The sequence below is a fragment of the Galeopterus variegatus genome, unplaced genomic scaffold (genome assembly GCF_000696425.1).
Source record: "Galeopterus variegatus unplaced genomic scaffold, G_variegatus-3.0.2 Scaffold3, whole genome shotgun sequence".
NCBI lineage: Eukaryota > Metazoa > Chordata > Mammalia > Dermoptera > Cynocephalidae > Galeopterus > Galeopterus variegatus.
The window spans coordinates 1,713,031-1,721,496 of record NW_007726114.1 but is presented as its reverse complement, the minus strand read 5'-3'; positions in this window follow the sequence as shown (position 1 = coordinate 1,721,496).

The following is an 8,466-nucleotide window of genomic DNA, read 5'->3' as shown; positions in this document are numbered from 1 at the left end:
TGTTGGAAAGGCATTTAGGGAGAGGGAATGAAATAAAGGCACAGAGGTAGGAGTCTGCGGGCTGTGTTCAGGCAACACAACTAGGTCAGGATGGCTGGAGTGGGGTGCTTGGCATGGGCAATAAAGGAAAGGAGGTAGAGGACGAAGGCTAGAAGGACGCACTGGCATCAGATTGTGAAGCTTGTTGAGAGCCTTGCTACGGAACTTGGACTTTAAGACTGGCCATGAGGAACCAGAAGATTGGATCCTCACTCAATCCACTTAAGCTAAAATAATGGAACTTTATATAATGACTTCGTTATCCAGTTTAGCCATCTCCCTGTTACAGGTAAGAAACTGAGGTCTGACCACTGGTCTTTGTCTTCCCTCTTCCCTTTTCTTAACTCATCAATAAGTCAAGTCCCAGGGGACAGGGGAGCCTTGGAAAGGGCAAGAAAGACCAAGGCTCCTCCCTTCTCAGAGAACGAATAAGAACACAGCCACACTCCTGGTCTTGGTCACAGGCCTCCCCGGAACTGGAAAACTCAGACATCCCTGTGCTGACCCAAAACCCCAAACGTGATGCCTCCCCAGGCACAGTGGTTGTCTGGCTTGTGGTGGCCTCCTGGGAGTGGGCCAAGGACATTGTGGGGAGCGCCAAGGAATTCCCGCTAGTGCACTTACCACCCACTCAAGAGCTGATGGCAGCCGACAGGCAACGCTGCGCCATTAAGGTGTTTGTCAAGAAGCTAAGCTGGGCATTGTGGGCGATCCTGAGGGCCCTTTTTAGACTGGCTGTAAGTGAAGGGAAAAAAAAACAAAACAAAACACAGCATTTGGAGGAAAACCAGAGCTAGTGCGAAGGATGCGGCATGACAGAAAAATCCCATCCTGGGACACAGGGCTGCTCGCCTCCGTTTCTGGCTCCCCTACCAACTTGCTCTGTGATTTTCAATAAGCCATTTCCCCTCCCTGTTTTATTTTTCTCTTCTGCAAAACAAGCATGTTAAATTAGATGATCTCCAAGTGTTGGTGATCAATGCATTTTCTAGATACCTGAATGGTTATGCCTTCAGTATGAAATTTTAAAAATTAGTCATAACTCAGGAGGGCTCAGCACAAGGCTGGGACTTCAGTTGTGTGGGTGGAGGAGAAAGCAGGGTTTTGGTGGGACAAGAGTTGGAGGGAATTGATAGGGCTAATCCCTGAAGAGTCACCAGAGAGACCCAGTGATTTGGTCTGGCAGCAATAACCAAATGTGGTGGTCAATCTATTGCTGAGGAGTGTGGGAGCAAGAATTCAGACAATAACATTGTAAGAATGCTTACTACATGCCAGATCTGCTAAAGGCTTCATGTGCATGTATTTGTTTCCTATTGCTGCCGTAACAAATTACAACAAACTTCGTGTCTTAAAGCAACACAGATTTATTAGCTTACATTTTTGGAACTTAGAAGTTCAAAATGGGTCTCATGGGACTAAAATAAGGTGGTGGCAGGGCTATGTTCCTTCTGGACACTCCAGGGGAGAATCTCTTCCTTGCCTTTTCCAGTTTCTAGAGGCTGCCCACAGTCCTTGGCTTGTGACCCCCTTCCGACAGTGGCATTACTCCAACCTCTGCTTCTGTCATCCTCTCTCCTTCTCTGACCCTCTTGCCCCCCTCTTACAAGAACTCTTGTGATTCCATCAGGCCCACCTGATAATCAAGGCTAATTTCCGCATATGAAGATTGTTAATTTAATCATATTGGTAAAGTCTCTTTTGCCATGTAGGGTAGCGTATTCACAGGTTTTAGGGATTAGGATGTGGACTTTTTTTTTTTTTTTTGACCAGTAAGGGGATCGCAACCCTCGGCTTGGTGTCCTCTGCACCACACTCAGCCAGTGAGTGCACTGGCCATCCCTATATAGGATCCAAACCCGCGGCCTCGGCGCTAACAGCACCGCACTCATCCGAGTAAGCCATGGGGCCAGCCCTAGGATGTGGACATTTTTGAAGGGCCATTGTTTTACCTGCCACAGTGCATCATCTCACTGAATCTTCACAGCCCTCCTATCATCATCCTCTATTTAACAGATGAGGAACATGATGCTTCGAGAAGTTAGGTCATTTGCCCAAGGACGCTCAGCTGGAAAGAGAAAAGTTAGGCCAAGTATTAGCCTGTTTTTGTGTTTCAATAACAATACCTGAGACTGGGTAATTTATAAAGAAAAGAGGTGTATTTGGCTCACAATTCTGGGGCAGCTGTGTCTGGTGTGGGCCTCAGGCCTCTTCCATTCATGGTGGAAGGTGGCAGGGCAGCCAGCAGGTACGAGGAGATCATATGGCAAGTGGGGAAGCAAGAGAAAGGGAGGGAGGGAGGTGATCAGCTCCTTTCAACAAGAAGCTCTCCCAGGAACTAATCCATTCCTGCAAGAGCTCATTCATCACCACCCCCAGGGCATTAATTATTCATGAGGGATCCACCCCAATGACCCACACACCTTCCAACACTGCCACATCAAGGGATCAGATTTCAGCATGATAGGGCTGCCTGTGGCTCACTCGGGAGAGGGTGGTGCTGATCATGGGTTCTGATCCCTATATAGGGATGGCCGGTTGACTCACTTGGGAGAGCCTGGTGCTGACAACACCAAGTCAAGGGTTAAGATTCCCTAACCAGTCATCTCTTAAAAAAAAAAAAAAGATTTCAGCATGAGCTTTGGGGGAACAAACATTTCTAAACTATATCAGGCATTATGTGGTATGTGGTGGCATCTTGGTCCCAAGTGACCTCTCTTTTCAGATAGGACCCCACCAAGGTCTCAGGTGTATAGGAAATATAGTCTAACTTACTGAAGGAGGCTGTCTGGGAACCAGGCAGGGAATCTGAGACCCTGAGAAATAGATTAGGGTCATAGTGATCTCAGTTTAGGACCTGAGTGCCAGATAGGGAAACTGAAGCAAAAACCCAGTTGTAAGGACTAAGCTAATATAGCAATGAATGATCTTAGGTCACTTTCATGCTGGTATCTCAATGGAATCTCAATGTTGGGTTGAAGCTGCTGATGGACCATTTACCAACGTTAGGATTGGCTGAGGAGATGGCAGGTGAAGGACCCAGAGATGACAGCAGAGCCAAGGCACAAGGGCAAGGGCTGATTATTGAGCCAATGTTAATAGAAGGATTTTCTAAATGGGTAACATCCTGCCTTAGTAAATTATAGGTGATACTAACCATGTCCATTTCTTCATGGCTATGCCAGGCCCTGTGCTAGGTGTTGGGGTTACAATGGTGAGGACAGACTAAGATCCCTGCCCTCATGCATTGTGTGGTCAAGAGGGGATAGGCAACTCAACAGGTGATTACAATACAGTGCGATAAGAATTGAGATAAAGAGAAGTACGGGGTGCTGACAAGGGATGTAGGAGCAATACCTGATGTAGATGTAAGGAGTCAAGGAAGGCCTCTCCAGAGAGAGAGAGAGAGAGGAGAGTGAGCCAAATAGAAGGAACATACAGGTAAGAGTCTGGAAGAAACTAGCACACACTGGAATACAGAACACTAGGTGGGAAATGGTAAAGGAGGCTGCAGAGGGAGTCAGGGGCCAAATCACTAAGCTCTTGACTAAAGAGATGAAAAGCCCTTGAAGCCCCCTCAGGATCTGCACACTTACTGTTCCTTCTTCCTGGAACACTCTTTTTCTTAGCCACATGGCCCAGCCCCTCACATCCTTCAGGTCTCTTGGTCAAATATCATGTCCTCCAAGAGACCCTCCCTGACCACCCTCCATAAAATAGCTGTCCCATCACTCTCTCTCTCCTTAACCTACTTTATTCTTCACAGCACTTATTACCACAGGGCTCTTCCACTAGGCTGTGACTAGAAGGTAACTAGAATGTTTTTGTTCACTGTTATAGCCCCAGCACACAGTGCCTAGTACATAGTAGGTCTCAGTAAATATTTATTGAATGAATGAATAGATGGAAACAAGCAGATTTGATGTTGGGGATAGAACCCATAGGTCTTTGGTAAGAGACTGGATGTGGGCAGTGATGGGGAGAAAGGAGTTGTGGGTCGAGTGAGGCTTCTGGTCTGGATAACTAAGTAGTGGTGGTGCCATGCCCTGACACAGGAACCATAGCACAAGGTATTGAGCTCACGTGATCTGAGATAAGACAGTGCACTTTAGGAGTGTGAGGTGTAGGAAGTCCTGGGAGGGGAAAGGGCTGCCTGTCCAGTAGACCGACAGTATGGAATGCCTGAATCCTGCCACTTGTTAGCTTTGTGGCTCTGGGTGATTACTTAACCTCTCTGAACCTCAGTTTCCTCATCTGCTAATTGGGGATCATCATTCCTACTTCATGGGGTTATTGCATGCTAGAATTCCCAGTACAATGCCAGGTACATAGTAGGCATTCTAATAAGAATAGCTATTACTGCTGTCATTAAAATTAGAATATCTCTGACTGCTAAAATTTTTTCTTATAATGAGTCAAGATCTATGTCCTGTAATCTCTCCTTCTGGTCTTAGTTTCACCTTCTGTACCAACCAGAATAAATCTCCTCCGTGTTCATGTTCTCCTTCATGCAGTCTTCCCTTCTCTAGCCTGAACTCCCCTCATCTGTCCTTCCAGGACATGGTTCCCGGTTGCCTCGCTCTCCAGGCTCCCTACTTCCTGGCTTAAATGCTGTCATTTGACCAGACCTTCTCCCTCCACTTCCCCTCTTAGGAGTCTGCCCTTGAGCCCTGAGGATTGTCCCCAGTGAACATGGGAGGGAAGCAGAGCCAGAGAAGGTGCTAATTTAACTCACACACCCTCAGAATGTGTCTGATCCATTCCAGTGTTTGGGCTTGACCCAGACACTTGCCTAGGACCTGAGACCTTAGATCCTAATTCCTGATTTTGCTGAGATAGACTCTGTAACCTTCATAATGGACCCTGATTGGCTCTGAGATGCTCCTTGCTTGAGTATCCCAGAAAAGGAGCTGGGTAAACCAGGTTGCCAGCCCTTTACCAAGGAGGAATTACTTTTAATTCCCCAAAAACTTAGAAGGTGGGAGTGGGTTTATGCAGAAGTCTCCCTGTTCCTTACCTCCTACCATAAGCAGTATTAAGGCAGGAGGCTAGAAGATTCTTAAATTCCATACTAGCTTAGAGGTGGGTGCTCAAAAAATACTCAGCTGGCTAACTGGTTTGTCAATGGTATCTGTCCAAAGATCCCTAGCATTTCCCAAATGCTGTAATTCATCTTAGTCTTTTTTTTGGGCAGGTGGCCTGTACAGGGATCTGAACCCTCGACCTTGGTGTTGTAACACTGCACTCTAACCAACTGAGCAAACCGGCCAGCCTATTAGTCAGAGAGAACTAACAGAGTTCGTTGACAGAGAGATATTGGATATATTTTGGATTTGTACCACACCCCTTTTTGGAATGGCTTGAGACAGTTTACAGATTAAAACATAATGTTTTAAGTAAGACTTTTAAAGATACAACAGAACTTGGTGTCTGAAAGATGAGAACAGTAGTAGTTACTTCCGAGCATCACAGTGCTCAACACTTAGGTTATAAATTTGGCTGAAAGGTTCCTGGCAGAAAAGCCAAAAGAGAAAAGCATCAGGCTACCAGTGTTCTATTTCTTATACCACAAAAGCAAACAGAATCTCCTGTAGGGAAAACATTTTCCTTAAGCGAACGCTTAATGGAAAGTGATTGTGTTTGGTCCTGAGAAAGTCGAGTGACAGGGTGAAGAGCCCACAATTCAATTTAGCTGTCGTTTCTCCCCATCCACGAAGTACAAGGCCCTGTGAGGTGCTCCCAGCCTTTGAGAGAGATTGTTACGTCCATAAGTCACCTGATAGAAAGTAGACTTGACCATGATGGATAGACTGCCCTCCACAGGACCCACTAGGACGGGATCTTGGTCCAGGCAGAATGTGGGAGGGGAGGATGACTAAACTTCAAACTGCAGAGGAGTCAAATCCGTGTTTGTCCACCTTGATTTTAAAAAAGATAACAGAAACACCATCCAAAAAGATAACAAACACTTTTTGAATGATTACTATCTGTCAGGTTCATTCATTCATTTCATCTTAAGAATAATCTTGGGGAGGAGGAATTAGTATTTACATTTTACAAATAAGAACACTGAAGCTCCGTTTGCTCAGGGCCACACACACAGCTGGTAAGTGGTGAAGTCACGATTCGATCTCAGGACTGTGTGTCTCTTTCCCACCGTACCACCCTATTTATTCAATCTCAAAGTGTTTAATTAAAGTTTCCATAAAGAGAGGGAACATAATGTGACATTCCGGCTGTGAGGGACCGAGAGAATATGGGGCAGGGACTTAATGCTTTGATGACATGTGTTAACCTCAGAATAGAAGTTGGAACACCTGGATTAATGGATGGATAACTTGTCAATTTCCCTGTTATTTTCGGCTGTGAGGGACCGAGAGAATATGGGGCAGGGACTTAATGCTTTGATGACATGTGTTAACCTCGGAATAGAAGTTGGAACACCTGGATTAATGGATGGATAACTTGTCAATTTCCCTGTTATTTTCATCTACGATGTTTTACTTGAGCTTTTTGGCTGATCCTAGGCTGCAGTCAAGTCGCAGTGATTCTCTGTAATTTGTCCACTTTGTGAAGAGATAATTATCTATCATCTCTCTCCACCTCCCTCCTTACCAACCTCTCCACTCATTGCCACCCCCCACCTAAAGATCCAGCCATTTTAAATACTGCCACAATGTGCTGTGCGCTCCCAACCTCCAAGGAATTGCACATGCTATGCCCTTTAAGACTTAGCTCCAGTCCCATCTCTACCTGGAAGACTTCCCTGAATTCCCTTTTCTCCCCCCCACCCCATGGATAAGACACTCCTCTTGTTCCATGGAACTCCATACACACTTGCTTTTTAGCACTGTATTTTCATTGTGGGTTTACTTGTCAGTCTGCAGGTACCTTATTCATCGTCGTATCCCCAGAGCCTCGCACGGTGCCTAGCATGTAGTAAGTGCTCAATACTGTTTGTTGAATGGACCTAATGAATAGCTACTATGTGTCCAGTACTGTCCTGGGCACTGGGTGTACTTAAACAAGCAAGACATGAACCTTTCCCTTGAGGATCTTAGAGTCTGGAGGAGACTGATGTGTAAAGTAATGATTTGAGCCCAATATCATAAGATCTATAACATCTATAGTAGGGGATTTGGGGAGCACAGAAGAGAGAGAACATAACTTAGCCTGCAAGTCAGGGAAGTCTTCCAGAGGTAGTAATTTATGGGCTAAACCTTAAAATAGGAAAGATTTTTGCCGAACTAAGATGTATACTAGGCAGAGAGAAAAATACGTACAAAGGCATGACAGAGAATCAGTGCTTGGGGAGCTGCAGTAAGTACTGCTATTCTGGGCCATCCCTCAGAAGGAGAACATGTTTTAGATACCAAACGGGAGAGAGGTAAGATTGTTGCTTTGTTGTGAATGTTTTAAAACTTTATTAATCCTGACCATTTTGTTTTTAATTAGTCAGACATATTTTATTACAAGGCAGTAAAGATGTTATAGTCACCTTTGGTGAAATAAATAATAATTTATCTATAGTTTTTGGTCATTACAAAAATGGTTTGACTTGATTTATAATAAAAGATACATCCACAACAATGCTGTTCATATAGAAACAAGAGAGAAAAGCTATAGATAGGAAGGGAATAGTACCATTTCTCAAGGCCCTTTTTCCTTCCCTAGCTCACTTGGTGTGCAGGACATGCCTCGGAGGACGGGAGGCGGGGTTATCTAGCTTTGAGCCTGGCACGCAGGAGTGCTCCTGAAAATGTATTTGGATTCAAAGAAGTCCAGGGATGCTTTACTCATTTTCCAGTTGATGCCACAGAAATTCCCTGGTGCTCTCTTTTCCCATCCCATCCCCTCATGCTTTTTGGTGGGAATACTCATCTTTATTTTGCTGTCCTTCAGATTCACTGCTCTTTTGAGCTTCGTTGCTCAAGCTCCTTTCGGATTCCCTTGCCCTTTTAAGTTTTTTCTCCTTTTCTTAAAATGACTCCACACACAGAATTTTTTTTTTTTTAAAAAAGATGACCAGTAAGGGGATCTTAACCCTTGACTTGGTGTTGTCAGCACCACGCTCACCCAGTGAGCTAACCGGCTATCCCTATATGGGATCCGAACCCGTGGCCTTGGTGTTATCAGTACCACACTCTCCCGAGTGAACCACAGGCCAGCCCCCACACACAGAATTTAGAAAAGCGTGCAAACACACACACACATGAAGAAGTCCCCCAGATACTATAACCAAAGGATATTCACAGTTAATTCTTTTTTTATTTAAAAAGAATTTCGACATCATTTCAGAACTTTCAGAAAGGTTTTTGGGTTGGCCGGTTAGCTCAGTTGGTTAGAGCATGGTGCTGATAACACCAAGGTCCGGGGTTCAGCCTGAACTGACCAGTCACCAAAAAAAAAAAAAAAAAAAAAAAAGGT